We start from the raw sequence: 14,716 nt of genomic DNA on the forward strand, positions 1-14,716 counted from the left end.
CCTTCAATTTCTCCCTTTAATGTCCATCTATTTTTTCATTCATTCTTTGCTACATATATTTATTTTCCTGTGACAACTCTTCCTCTTCAACTCATTCCTTTAATATCAAGTAAGAAGAACGAAAAATTTCAAATTAAATTTTGAATAAAAAAACAAGCATATTTATAACCCCTTCTTCCATTATTCACTATATTCTTCTAATTGCTTCGCCCATTTTTTATTTTTTCAATTTGTCATCGTGATCACGGTGGTGGCGATGGAGAATATGGTGACAGTTGTGATTGTTACAACTGCAGTGGGATGGGTCACATGGCTTGGGATTGTAACCATGGAGGCATGTATGGCAGTGATGGTAAATGCAAATCTGCTACGACTATGGGGATTCTGGAAATTTTGCAATGGACTACCCAATAAGCTCTTTAAAAGCAAGGTTTGATCACTTTCGATTTTCAGAAATTTTCAATTTCAAGATTTTTCGTCTGATGTTTTTCAAATTTTTGTTCAAATCTACTATATTTTGAATTTTTTCATTTTTTAAATCGTTATTTTATTCATCAAATTCTACACTTTCAGTGAGGTGTTCAATTACGAGATATTGAGTTTGAAAAATTTGAAATATGATGATGATCAAACATTATTAAAAATGTTAATTACAAAATTATTAATTTAATTTTTTATTCCAATTGGTTGATTAATAATTTTGTTAATGTGCAGATTTTGTTATTGGGCACAAGTAACATTAGCCCAAAATGTTAAGGAAATATTCAGCCTTTGGTACAAAAATATTTCAAGCATTGTGACTGAATTATTCTTGTATTGCAAATGATAATTGGGCCAGAAAATTAATATGAAGCCCAAAACAAATCCCTCTTGGTCCAACAAAGTGGTTGGTCCGAATTGAAAAAGAAAGAGAGGAATTGGAGCATGATGAGTTCGGCTACCTACTTCCCTTGTGGAATGGAATTTAAAATTAAATTGGTTTAATTACATGCATTGGTAACAGGAAAGAGAAAGTTCAAATTGATTTGATTGTAATGCTCCACACATTACTATGCATAGAGGAATGGAAGTGGGATTTAATTTGTTTTAATTCCATTCGTTGCATCCAAAGCTTTTTCTCTCTTCTCTCATCTCTCTCTTTGCATTCGGTCATATCAACAGGAAAGAAGGAAGAGCAAGTTATCAGAAGAGAAGTTCAATAATAGTAAAGCTATGAAGAAGGAAGAGGCTAGGATGATGATGGCCTCGAGAAAAGAAGATCTAAAGCATGGCTGTTGCTGAGATTTTTGCCACAAAAGGGAAGATGTGAAAAAGAAGCTTCAGGATCTTCATACCAATTGTAGAAGCAATCGGCTCGGTCAGAGAAGAAGATCTCTGAGGTGATGCTCGTTTCCACTTTTGTTCATCTAAGACAGAAGGTAGCTACTGCAGCTATGTGGAGGAGGAAGCAAAAATAGAACAGATGGAGCTGTCAAGGATCAAGAGTTCATCAGGGGTCAGAATTCTTTCTTGGGGACAAAATCAAGATGGAAGGCTCAGATTGATGAAGCTTGATGAGAAGGGATGAGAGAGAGGTAAATGCATGTTGATTGGCTTTCAGTTTCCCTCTCTCTTCTCTCTGTCCGAACCGGCCTTGTGTGATGGAGAAGATGTTGGTGGCTTAGTTGAACCTGTTTCAATCTTGGAAGCTTCTCCTTCTATAATAAGGGTGAACGGCCAAGGGATGAGACAAGAAGAGTAAGCACAGAGTTCTCATAGTTACCCAAGCTAACAGAAGTTCTTCTCCTTTAATGTGCTACATTTTGTTTTCTTTTCTTTAGTTTTGTCTGTCTGAGTCTCATGGTGAAAAAGGCAAACAGAGTGAGGTTTGTAAAAAAAAGTCAGTGAAAGGAAAAAGGCAGAGAGTGCAAAATTAAAAAAAAAAAAAACCATAGATGTCTAAGAGTTCCTTTGTATATCTATGTTGTGTTTCATGATCCTGTGGGGATTCTCTTGCAAGTTGTGTTAGCACTTTACGGTTGAAAGGTTGGTAGGTAACCAACTCAAGTTTAGTTTTGGGGATAGATTCTGGACTTGTCCCGGATAAGAATGGGTAGTTCATAGGGAAGAATTGTGTCTGTAATCAGTTGACTATAGTAAAATTCCGTCACTGTTGTGATGGAGACTGGATGTAGGCTGCATTGTACTTAGTAGCTGAACTAGGATACTTCTTGGTGTGATTCTCTCTTTCTCTTCTACTCCATTTTTGTTTCTGTTGCGTAGGAGACAAAATCGAAAAATATCTCCTAATCAGTTACGAGACAAAAAGAAAATGTCTCTTGACTAGTTATGAGACGAAAAAGCAGAAATATCTCCTGAAGCATTAAGACAAGGCAGAAATCAATACTCAGCTAAAAAAGGGGCTAAGATTCAACCCCCCTTCTCTTAGCCACTGATTACCATCACGAGACTCTAAGACAGTAAACCTTATCCATTTCGGGTAGTGATTCAAAGTATCTTGATAAAGAAAACTTGAGAATTGGATATTTTATAGTGTTTTCTATACCATTAATTCATTTGTAGTCTCCCATTCAATTATTTATTTTTTTCAAGTGAACTTTGCTTCTTATTTTTCATGACTTCTGACCATTTCTTCCTTCAATTGATTCTCTTTCATCACTGATTATTTTTTATCCATTCTCTATTTCAATATTTATTTTCTCTTCACCTAACAAGTAACAAAAACTTAGAAATTTAAAATTTAAAATTTGAATGACAAAAAAAAGGTATATTTATAACCCCAATATTCATTATTCAGTGGATTTGTATAGTTGTTTCTTCGCTTATTTTTTTTTGAATCTATCATCGTGGTGGTGGTGGCATTGCAATGAACATTGAGGTAGGAGTTAATTACCGTGGTAGATGAGGTGGCGACCGCTATAGTGGTGGAGCAGAATATGGAGGTGGTGGTTATCAATGTGGTGGTGGTGAATTCAAAGGAGAAAATGATTAAATAGAATGGATCGGTGGCAAAAATTGAGCAGCGATAATTTAGAGCACGTGCAGTAATACTAGGAAAGCATAGAGCACATTAGCGACGTGTAAGGATTAAAATAAAGGTATGTGATCACAATCATTGTTTGGAACTTATCTATGCAGCAGCGTTGTTCATGAGCAATCCAACTTTTAAGCTTTTTAGATAATACCGAGGCCTATTGAACATGCTCCTGAGATCTCAAAGTGGAACTATAATGGATCTGGCATTGGACAGACAACAGGTACAGATAAGAGCTGTTATGTGCCTTATATCTCAAAGAAATGTGATGGCAATGGCATGTTGACTGAATTTATATTCTTATGTTTGTGATTTTGCTTGATTGTGTATGCTATTTTTTTTTTAATTTAAATCTGCTTCATTTTATGATTGAGCAATGCTACGTAGTCAGCAACTATTATCATTTTTTACTAGCAATAATTTGTACCTATATTTATAGATATTTTGCACACAAAAAACATATAATTGCATTTAAAAATACAGAGATAAAAAGACATTGAAAACACATATAATTGCATTTGACATTGATATATAAGATATAGAGTTAGTTTGATTAAGCTTTTGTAAACTGTAGTTGAGTTTAATTTGATTATACTAGAATTATTTCGATTAAAACTTTGTTTCAACGGGATTTATGACATAAATATTTTGATTCAAGAGTAATTATAATTGATAAAATATTATTTAGATAACAATAACCAAAATGACTTTTAGATGTAAAATTATCAAAATGGTAAAAATTAGATTAAATTTTTAATATTATTATTTAACAATTTTTATATTACAGAATTTTAAATTATAATATATTATAATAAATTACACATAATATTAGATATATATATACACATAATTGATAATGCCTAATAATGATAAACTATAATAATAAAAGGCAAAATAATTTATAAAATTAAACAAAAATAATAATAATAATAAGGTGCATAAAATACAAAAATATATTACAATATATAAATATAACACTAATTTAATTGCAGAAGTATTAAATGAAGATGAAATAAAATGAAGATAGAGAAGCCATAAGGAGGAAGGTGAAATAAAATGAAGATGGAAGATGAAGAAGGTGAAGAAGGATACTTGAGAAATAAAATGAAGATGACCTTGTATGTAGAAAAGATGAGGAAGATGAAGAATGGTAGTTAAGAAATAAAATGAAGATCATCGTGTATATAGAAAAGGAAGAAGGCGAAGAAGGATAGTTGAGAGAATAAATTTTGCAATCAATTCTTAACGGTAGAATTAAAAGCAAAAATTACAAAATATTGCTTCTATTAAATTTACGTTTGAGGGTAAAAATGGGATAAGTATTGTTTTGGTCCCTCACGTTGAGGGTGAGAATCGAACCCGTCCCCGATCTAATTTTCGATTTAGAATCATCCTTAACGTTTTTTTTTTCGTATTAAAATCGTCCTTTTTAATTTTTATTCCTAAACTACCCTTCCTTTTTAATAAAATTTAAAAAATTAAAAATAAAAAAAATAAAACACGGTTGGAGTGGGGGGAGGGGAGACAGGGAGAGGGAGACCGGGGGTGGGGGTGGGGGTGGATGGTGGTGGGAAGGGGAGACCGGAGGGTGGGGGAGGGGGGAAGGGGAGACCGGGAGGGGGAGACCGGGGGTGAGGTGGGGGTGGGATGGGGGTGGATGGTGGTGGGAAGGGGAGACCGGAGGGGTGGGGGAGGGGGAAGGGGAGACCGGAGGGTGGGGGAGGGGGAGACCGGGGGTGAGGTGGGGGTGGGGTGGGGGTGGATGGTGGGGGGAGGGGGAGACCGGGGGTGAGGTGGGGGTGGATGGTGGGGGGAAGGGGAGACGAGAGGGGTGGGGGAGGGGGAGGCGGGAAGGGGTTTTATTTTTTTTTTAATTTTTTAAATTTTATTAAAAAGGAAGGGTAGTTTAGGAATAAAAATTAAAAAGGACGATTTTAATACGAAAAAAAAAAACGTTAATGATGATTCTAAATCGAAAATTAGATCGGGGACGGGTTCGATTCCGACCCTCAACGTGAGGGACCAAAACAATACTTATCTCGGTAAAAATTATGTAAAAAAAAATCATCCAAACAAGCTTGGTACATCATTCAAGGATTTTAAACATGCATTTCTGAACGCTAAACCAAACATACACATAGTGATAATCCTTGCATCAGGTTTTGATGTTAATGAACAATTGACGGAGAAAAAATCGTCGGTAAAGAATTTCTCAAGAAAATCGCGTTGCAAGTATAGATCTAAACTAACAAATTATCCTCGGTCAACGTTTAATTTGTTTGTCACTTAAGCAAACCCAATAAAATTAACCGAAGTATTTAAACCTCGGGTCGTCTCTCAAGAAATTGCAGGGAAGTGTGCAATTATTGGCTATGAAAAGGTATCTTCTGGGGTTTGTATAATAAGAGACAAGTAATGTAAATAACCAGGAAATAAACTAACAACTAAGAAAAACTCTTAGCAAGGAAAGAGAATTAGAAGTCCTATCCTCATTATCATCGTCAATTGTGATGGTAGATGTGAATTGCCTTCACTTAGTTAACCTCTAACCAATGGAGAAAGGTCAAGTGCATACAATCAACTTGAGTTCATAAGTCCTAATCAACTCATAGTGAGAGACTAGATTTAGTGAAGTTTAAGCTAACCGACAATCTTCAATTACCAATCAACAAGAGACTTTGATAATTCAAGAGTCTCAAAATCATCAACCCAAGCTAAGACACAAAAATCTAATTTAAAATCCAACCAAGCATTTCATCAAACACTTGGAAGGTACAAAATAAAAGCATAGAGAATTAATAAGAGATAGTAAAATATAAGACTAACACATGCAAGGGATCAATAACCAACAATTAAAGAAAGAAGTCATAAACATGAAATACTTCAAATTGCATTAAAAGGGAATTAAATCTAACAAGGAGAGTTCATAAACTAAATTGGAAAAATAGAGAAATCAACAAGAAAAGATAAACTAAGATACTAGAATAATAAAAGGTAGAAGAAAACTAAATTAAAGCAAGATAAAATTATGAAGCTAAGAAGAAAAAAGACTAAAAATCCTAAAACCTAGAGAGACGAGAGAGCCTCTCTCTCTAGAATTCTACATCTAAAACCTAACTATTGTAAAAATGAATGAATGATTTTCTTTTCAGCTCGACTCTGCAGCCTTTTGTCTTCATTTTCGGGCCTGAAACTGGGTCAAAAACAGCCCAAAAATCGCCCCAGCGAATTCACTTTACTGAGGCACGTGACGCTCGTCACGCGTACGCGTCAGCCACGCATACGTGTCGCTTGGACTCTGCACTGGCCACGCGTAGGTGTCAGCCACGCGTACGCGTCATTTGGTTATGGCTTGGTCACGCGTACGCATCAACCATGCGTACGCGTGAACACCAGCTTCTCAAAACTTCAATTTCTTGTGTTCCTTCCACTTTTGCATGCTTTCTTTCCATCCTCTATGCCATTCCTTCCCTATAAACCCTGAAATCACTTAACAAACACATCACAGCATCGAATGGTAATAAAAGATGATTAAAAATTAGTAATTTAAAGGCCTAGGAAGTATGTTTTCAATCACAGCACAAAATTAGGGAGGAAACTTAAAAAAATGCAATTTACATGAATAAGTGGGAGAATAATTGCAAAATCCACTCAATTCAATACAAAATAAACCATAAATAGTGGTTTATCAATCTCCCCATACTTAAATATTAGCATGTCCTCATGCTAAACTCAAGAGAACCAAAAGAGTGAAGGAAGGATGGTAGGACTTATGCAGTGCAACTTATCTATATGAATGCAACTATATGCTAAATGCTTCTACCTACTTGGTTAAAAGTAAATACAGCTTTCAAGAGCAAATATGAATGGGATTCCACTAATTCAAATCTCAAAATATAGTACAAGTAGACTTGCAAGAAGAAAGCTTGTGAAAGTTGGGAATAAAGGATCGAGCATCAAACCCTCATTGGAAGTATATACACTCTGATCATTCTAGTGTTTGAGGGTTGATTCTCTCGGTTCTCTACTAATCCTACTCTCTAAGGCTTGCTCTTCTTCTACCAATCAACAAAAATTTAATGCATGAATGCACATATCAAGAGGTCTTTTCAAAGGTTGTAATGGGGATAGGGTCAAGGTAGGAATGTATTTGGTTAAGTGGACTAAAATCCAAATCCTTGATTAACCTAAACGTCCCACCTAACCTAAGACACTTGATAAACAGATATTTTATACGATTTTTGACATAATTTTCATATAGTTTTTAGCATGTTTTGTTTAAGTTTTATTATATTTTCGTAGGTTTTAGTGTAAAATTCATATTTTTGGATTAGTATGAGTTTTTGTGTTTTATGGTGATTTCAGGTATTTTCTGGCTGAAATTTGAGAGTTTTGACAAAGTCTGATTCAGAGGCAAGGAAAGCATAGCAGATGCTGTCAAGATCTGACCTCCGTGCACTCAAGCAAGCATTTCTAGAGCTATAGATATCCAAATGGAGCGTTCTCAAAGGCTATAGAAAGCTAACATCCAGGGCTTTCCAGCAATATATAATAGTCTATACTTGTCTTTGAAGATGAAGGCCCAAAATTGGCATTCAACGCCAGCCACCTACCCCTTTCCTGGCGTTGGACGCCCAAAAGAGAGCAGTTGACGTCCAACGCCCACAAAGGTGTCCCAAGCAGGCGTTCAACGCCCAAGAAGTCTCCTATCACGTGGGAGACACTAAAGCCTAGCCTAAACACTCACCAAGTAGGTCCCGGACGTGAATTTTTGCACTACAAGCCTAAGCCTATCATATTTCTGTAATCCTTAGTTATTATATTAGTATATATAGACAAGAGTCCACCCTTGTTAGAGACTCTTGCCCACTTTTATGTTTCATTTTGTATTTCTTCTATCAGCATGAGTCACTAAACCTCCTAGGTTAAGGTTAGAAGCTCTGCTGAGTTTTATGGATTAATAAAAGCACTACTGTTCTATTTTAATTCGTGTTTGATTCTCTTCTAAGATGTATCTTCGTTCTTCAACCTTATGAATGAGTTGAACCGTCAAAAGTTATCTCTATTCTACATGGGTTCAGCGAGCGTCTTTCATCAGATATCAATGAACCACTAGCTTGATTATACATCTCTTAGACGGTTAATCCACTACTTCGTTGGGGACTTCTCGAGACATCAGTTCAGCCGAGGTATGGGGAGATTAGGGTCTTTGTGGTAAAGGCTAGAATCAAGGCGCAACATTCTCTGATCGGAAGATTCGACCTTGTCTGTGGCATTTTGAGTAGGATCACCAAGGGGATGAACTGTAGGAGCTTCACTTTCATTCAGACTGGATGTGCACTAAACCTGGTGTTCAGCCTAGAGGAAGATTGGCGGCCACTCAAACCGGCATTGATCACATACAGCCTGCTATAGAAGAAATTATTCACAGTTGGAGTAGACAGTAAGAAAGTATTGATCCATAAGAACAAGCATCTCCGAATCCTTAACCACCTTTTTATTATTAGATTCACAACCACTGAGTAACGTTATCTTTATTTTACTTTTATGCATTTAAACAACTAAACAACTTTTCTATCTGCCTAACTAAGATTTACAAGATAACCACTGTTTGATCCAAGCTGACAATCCTCGTGGGATCGACCCTGACTCACCTCAGGTATTACTTGGACGTCCCAGTGCACTTGCTGGTTCAGTTGTACGGAGTGTGGGAATCCGTGCACCAGCACTCCATGTAATCAAAATACAAAATTCAACTACCCATTAACCATGTTTTTTTACATATTCATGCATCCCAAAATTGAGTACAATATATATGCATTGCTACCACCATGTACCTTGGGGCATTTTGTCCCTTTTTTATTGCTTTTTTTCCCTTTTTTTTCTTTTTTTCTCTTTTTCTTTTATTCTTGTGGTGGATAATATATATATGAGAGATCAATGTATGTGATTAAAGTATTGAATGCATGAACATGCGTCCCAAACCCAATTTTTCCACACTTAAATCATGAACACTCTCACTAATCTAAGCTAACCAAGGATTCAAATTAAGGACATTCATTGTTTTCTGCTTAGAGTTAGTGATGTGCTAAAATAGAGAACAAAAGGGGTAAAATAGGCTCAACATTGGTTTGTAAAGGATAATGAAAGGGTAAGGCCATATGGGTATGTGAGTTTAGTGAAACAAAGGCCTCAATCATATAAGTGCATGCATACATTAAACAATGGAAATATAGAATCAAGCAAGACAAATATCACAATCTTAGAGAGAACAACACACACCAAAACAAAACATTGGTTGATAAGATGCAACCAATCAAATAGGTTAAAAAAGCTCACTAGGCTCGTGTGTTTAAGCTCTAAAACCATGTTCCAAAATAAATTTCTTCAAGCAAGTTCAAAAATTTTTAATTCAAATTAGTGAAATGCCCTAAAATAGTTTCTTGAAAAGGAATTCATCACTTCAACCAAGTAGTACATAAATGCAAGCAATTAACTACACATGTAATCTATAATGCAATGCAACAACTAACCAACAAAGAAAATTAAAAATTGGTGTTGGACAAGGAAGTAGTTACCCATGGAAGTCGGTCTCGACCTCTCCACACTTAAAGATTGCACCATCCTCGGTGCATGAAGAGATGGGCAAGGTGGATTAGGGTGGTTAGCTACAATTGATGAGCTTCCTTCAGAGGATTGTGCGGAAGGACTTGTTGTTTTCCCCATTTAGAAGCTTTTCTTTCCCTTCTTGGTGGCCAGCCTGAAAGGAGAGAGATGGTAGAAGATTAAGCCCAAAAATAAAGATATCACAACAGATAAAATATAGATTGGGTTAATACCAAATAAGAGTGGAGTTCTCAACTACATGGTAGCTACAATATGTAAGTGAGAAAGCAATATAAGCGAATGGCATATCAACTAAAACTTGATGCAAGAGTAAAGTTTAAGCATAAGTAAATAGCATGAAGAGAGCACTCGGGAGCATTAGGTTCAAATAAGAAAGAGTGGGTCATGAACGACAATATGAGTTCATATCAATACACAAAGAATACAAGTATCACAAAAGAGAAGCATTGACCTACAAATATCATCACCCAATAATACAAAACAAGTCACAAAGTACCAAAAAAATGCAAGAAATAGTCAACACCAATGGAAAAATAGCAAATTTAGAAAAGAAAATAAGAAGAAGCACAAAGTTAAAATGTAATGAATAAAGGTAAGCAACTGCAATTGACAAAAGAAAATAAAAGAGGATAAAGATGAGAAGGGAGGAGAAGAAAGTGAGAAAGGGAGAGGAAAGAAGAAGAAAGGAGAAGAAACAGGGCTGCTGAAGTCGCGCAGGCGACGCGTGCGCATGAGTCACGTGTGCGCGTGAAAACAGAAAGAGGCATGTGACGCGTGAGCATTGTCTACGCGTACGCATGGATGGCCCAAAATAAAAAGTGACACATTACTACTTTTCGTGCCAGACACACGAAAGCTGCACAGTTCCATCACAACTCTCTGGTTTTTGTACCAGAGGTGTAAGACCCGGTTAATTAACGGCTAATTAACCCATAAATGAGAATTTATTCTAGAAAGCCAAAAATATTATTTTTATGACTTAATATGATAGAGGAGATTGAGACGAGAATTTTGGTACCAATTTTATAGAAATCGGACCAAGATTGGACCGAACGGGTCAAACCGGACCCAAAGTGGGCCCTTGGCCCAACTAAACTAAACCAAAACTCTAGTTTTCAGCACTCTCTCTCCTCACTTATCACTCAAACACGCTGAAATAGAGGCCATGGAGGGAAGAACACTCTCTCAAGTTCTTTCTCTCATTTGATCTTCAAACCACCATAACTTTTGATCTAGAGCTCCGATCGTCGCACCGTTTGTGGCCACGCGTTCACCGCAGAGAGCTCTACAAAACCCATACAATCAATCTTGAGGTAAGCCACGTTTTGCTCTTCGAAATTCCAGCCCTTGTTTTCGAGTTTCATGGGTGAAATGTTGAGATTTTGGGTTCTTTGATGTTATAAGACCCAACTCTCTTGAAGGAGAAGGTTAATCTTGTCTCCTTGAACCTTGGGTGTGGTAAGATTCTCAACCCCAGTATAATTTGTTGTTCTATGATGTTTGGGTATTGAGATGTTGTGTATGGGTATGATGATTGTGGCTTAGGTTGTGTATATGTGAATATTGGAGCTTGATTGGTGATTTTGAAAAGCTTGGGAGAGGGTTTTGTGTGATAAAATCTATTCTTGGAGGTATTGAGACCTTGAGAGCTTGTGGACAAGTGGTTCGGAAGTGCTCCGGTTGAGCGTGGAAAATCGGCTAAGGTATGGTTTCGGTTTCCCGTATCTAATATGTAATATTGTAGGAAATACTTAGGCTAGAGGCCCTAAGATAGGCATTGAATTGTTGATGTTGTTGAATGGTTGAGATATATGATGTGATCATATATGTGATTATGAATATTGATGCCTTAATTGTGTGATATATGAGAAATGCATGTTGTGATATATGCTTGATGGATGATTGAGGTTGAATTGATGGGTGATACCATGTTGATGGTGAGTATGATGTTGATTATGTATAATGATGGTTGATTGGAAATGGTATTATTGGAAATTGGGATGAGGGAGGATGTAGGACATGATATTGTATTTGTCCTTTAGCCATTTGATTGAGAAGTGTTAAAATGGTTGGATGGTGATTTTGGAAAATTTGGTAAAATATCAATGTGTGAGTTGAGGATAGCTTGATGTTGATTTTGGTACATTTTGATTAATTTCAAAGAAAAGGGATGAAATTGGCATGTTTTGATTGATTTTGAAAAGAGTTGAAAGTGGCTTGTTTTGAAAATGGCACTTTATGGTTTTGTATGAAAATATAGTTTTTGGGCATACTTTGACGGGACATAACTTGGACTACGGATCTCTGATTTGTGCCAAATCTATTTAGAAATGAAATTGGATCCGGGATGTCCTTGCCGTTTGAAGAACGGGTGAAAAACGATTTAAAATGAGAAAGCTATGTCCGTCGGAAGATTGGGGGTTGAATCTGTGAATTCTGCAGCTTTTAACTTAGAAAATTTTTAGCAGAATGACCCCCCGCGCGTAGGCGCACTTGGCGTGTACGTGCCGTTCTTCGAGAAAGCACCATTCACGCGTGCGCGTGGTGTGCGCGAGCGCGTCGATGCGTTGCACCAAATGCCCAGCCATTTTCCAAAGAGTTGTACCAGAGTTGTGCCAGGGGCGCAAGAGCACCCACGCGTACGCGTGGTTGACGCTCGCGCGTCGTTTGGCTATTTTCAACCCGCACGTCCGCGCGTATGACGCTTGCGCGTCGATGAGTTTTAAGGCCATCCACGCGTGCGCGTGGAGTGTGCGTACGCGTGGCCCTGTCTTCATCCCAAAGTTGATTTTTGAGTTTTAAAAGCCAAATTTCATACTTCTAAGCCTCCGATCTCACCACTTATGTCTTGAATCATTATGATATGCCTAGCATGAGAAAAAGGGCTAGTGAATGTGGTAACTTGCGAGTGAAGCAAGGGAAAAATAAATGATCAATGAGGATCAAAGATGATTAGGTGAGATGCGGAGAATGGCGGTGGAAGTGCTTGTTGTGCCATGGGCCGAAGGGCCGTAATTGTTAATGAATTGGCTGGTTATGGATTTAACCGTGAGCCAGATGGCTAGATTATTACCGTGTTACGGCGGAGCCATGATTATGGCTAAGTATAAATGTATATATGCTGTTGAATGAATTGTGAATGTTTGCACTTCCACCATCGGAGATGAGGGTTTCCCTGGGAGGAAGCAGTGGCTAGCCACCACGTGCTCTAGGTTGAGACTCGAAGCTCTTTTGACCCTATGTCGTAAGTGTGGCCGGGCACTGTGAAAAGCCCGGATGAGCTCGCCCCCGTAAATATTCACCAGTGAAGGTGATGGATATGGATCATGATTATGATCAAGTTTATGATGAGTATAACTCGAGTTGGGGATGCGCGACAGAGGGACAGTCCAATGGTTAGCTACCAGGACTTGTCGGGTTGGCTCTATAACCGACAGATGATATCATCAGCCACTAGGGATAGGCATGCATCATAAGCATACTACATGAATTGTTTGAGATTGCCTATTTGACTGCATATTACTTGCTAATTGTCTAAATGCCTTATCTGTTCCTATTTGTAAATCTCTTGTCTGATATAACTGTGTTTGCTATATTATACTCCTGCTGGTGGTTGGGAGGTCTGAAGGAATTGGAAAGGGAAGTATTAGTTAGACTGAAGGATCTTTAGTCAGTTGCCACTTATGGTTTAGCTTGTTTATAAGCTTTGATATTATCTGGAGGAAGTTCTAGGATTGCCTTAAGCTTTCTTCTATTATTATGTATTATATATGTGGAAGCTGTTACCGTGCTGGGGACCTCTGGTTCTCACCCATGCGGATTTTGTGATTTTCAGATGCAGGACGCGAGGCTTCTCGTTAAGGCATGCTGGAGACTTCTGGATTAGCGAAGATTCTTGGTTCTTGGGACTCTGTTTTGATTTATATATCTTGTTTAGATACTTTTATCTCTATTAAATAATACAAACTGTGATGACTCCTTCTAGAGGGGATTTTGGAGAATAGATTTCTGTATTTGTGTCCCTTTGGGGTTTTCCTTATTTTATTGTATGTATATATTGCTATGCTCGGGCCGGTTATCTTCGCAGCCGGATTTTGAGTCTTGATATTCCTGTTTTTGACACTCCTTTATATATATATGATCTTGCGTTAGCTTATCCTTTGCTCGTTACGTTATCGATCGGAGTGTTGCGCGTTCAAGTTACGGTTTTTGTTTACCCCTTTTTCTACAAAGGCTCCTAGTTATAATCAATTATTCATACTATTATACGTACTAAATTTTTGTTTTAGAGGTCGTAATACCTTGCCATCTCTGAATTATGACTTAAGCATAAGACTCTGTATGGTAGGGTGTTACAAGAGGCAGCATTCAGGGACGACGCGTGCGTATTGGGTACGCCCACGCGTGGAAGGCCAGAAATGCAAGTGACCCGTACGCGTCAGCGAGGCGCACACGTGGGTTAGATTGTGCGCCTAGCACCCCACACCCGCACAGTGTCAGCACAACTCTCTGGTTTTTGTACCAGAGAGCAGCAGGAGCAAAATTTTTTTTATAATAAACTAACAAGCTTAAACACAACTTAAACTAAATAAACCTAACTAAAATTGAAAATTCAACTTATTACCAATATAAAGAAAAGGAAAAAATGAGAGGATGTTACCATGGTGGGGTGTTTTCCACCTAGCACTTTTAGTTAAAGTCCTTAAGTTGGACATTTGGGGAGCTTCTTGTCATGGTGGTTTGTGCTTGAACTCATCTTGAAAACTTCCACCAATGCTTGGACTTCCAATAAGCTCCAACATTTCCAAGTAAATTCACCAAGCCTTGATGAAGTTCTTCACAAGCTTTGAGCTCCCAAAGTTGATCCTCTTGTATGCCGAGATCCCAAATCTTATTTCTACACCCGTCTTCAAGTTGATAATCATTATTCCATTCGGGTGGTAAGCAATTCGAATTCTCACTGAGGTATGCAAATAACTTCCTAGACCCATTTAATCTAGCTCTATACCAATCTTTGCATTTCAACTTTGAGCATGCAACCATATTGAACCTTGC

The sequence above is a fragment of the Arachis hypogaea genome, chromosome 14 (assembly GCF_003086295.3).
Source record: "Arachis hypogaea cultivar Tifrunner chromosome 14, arahy.Tifrunner.gnm2.J5K5, whole genome shotgun sequence".
In the NCBI taxonomy this organism is placed as follows: domain Eukaryota; kingdom Viridiplantae; phylum Streptophyta; class Magnoliopsida; order Fabales; family Fabaceae; genus Arachis; species Arachis hypogaea.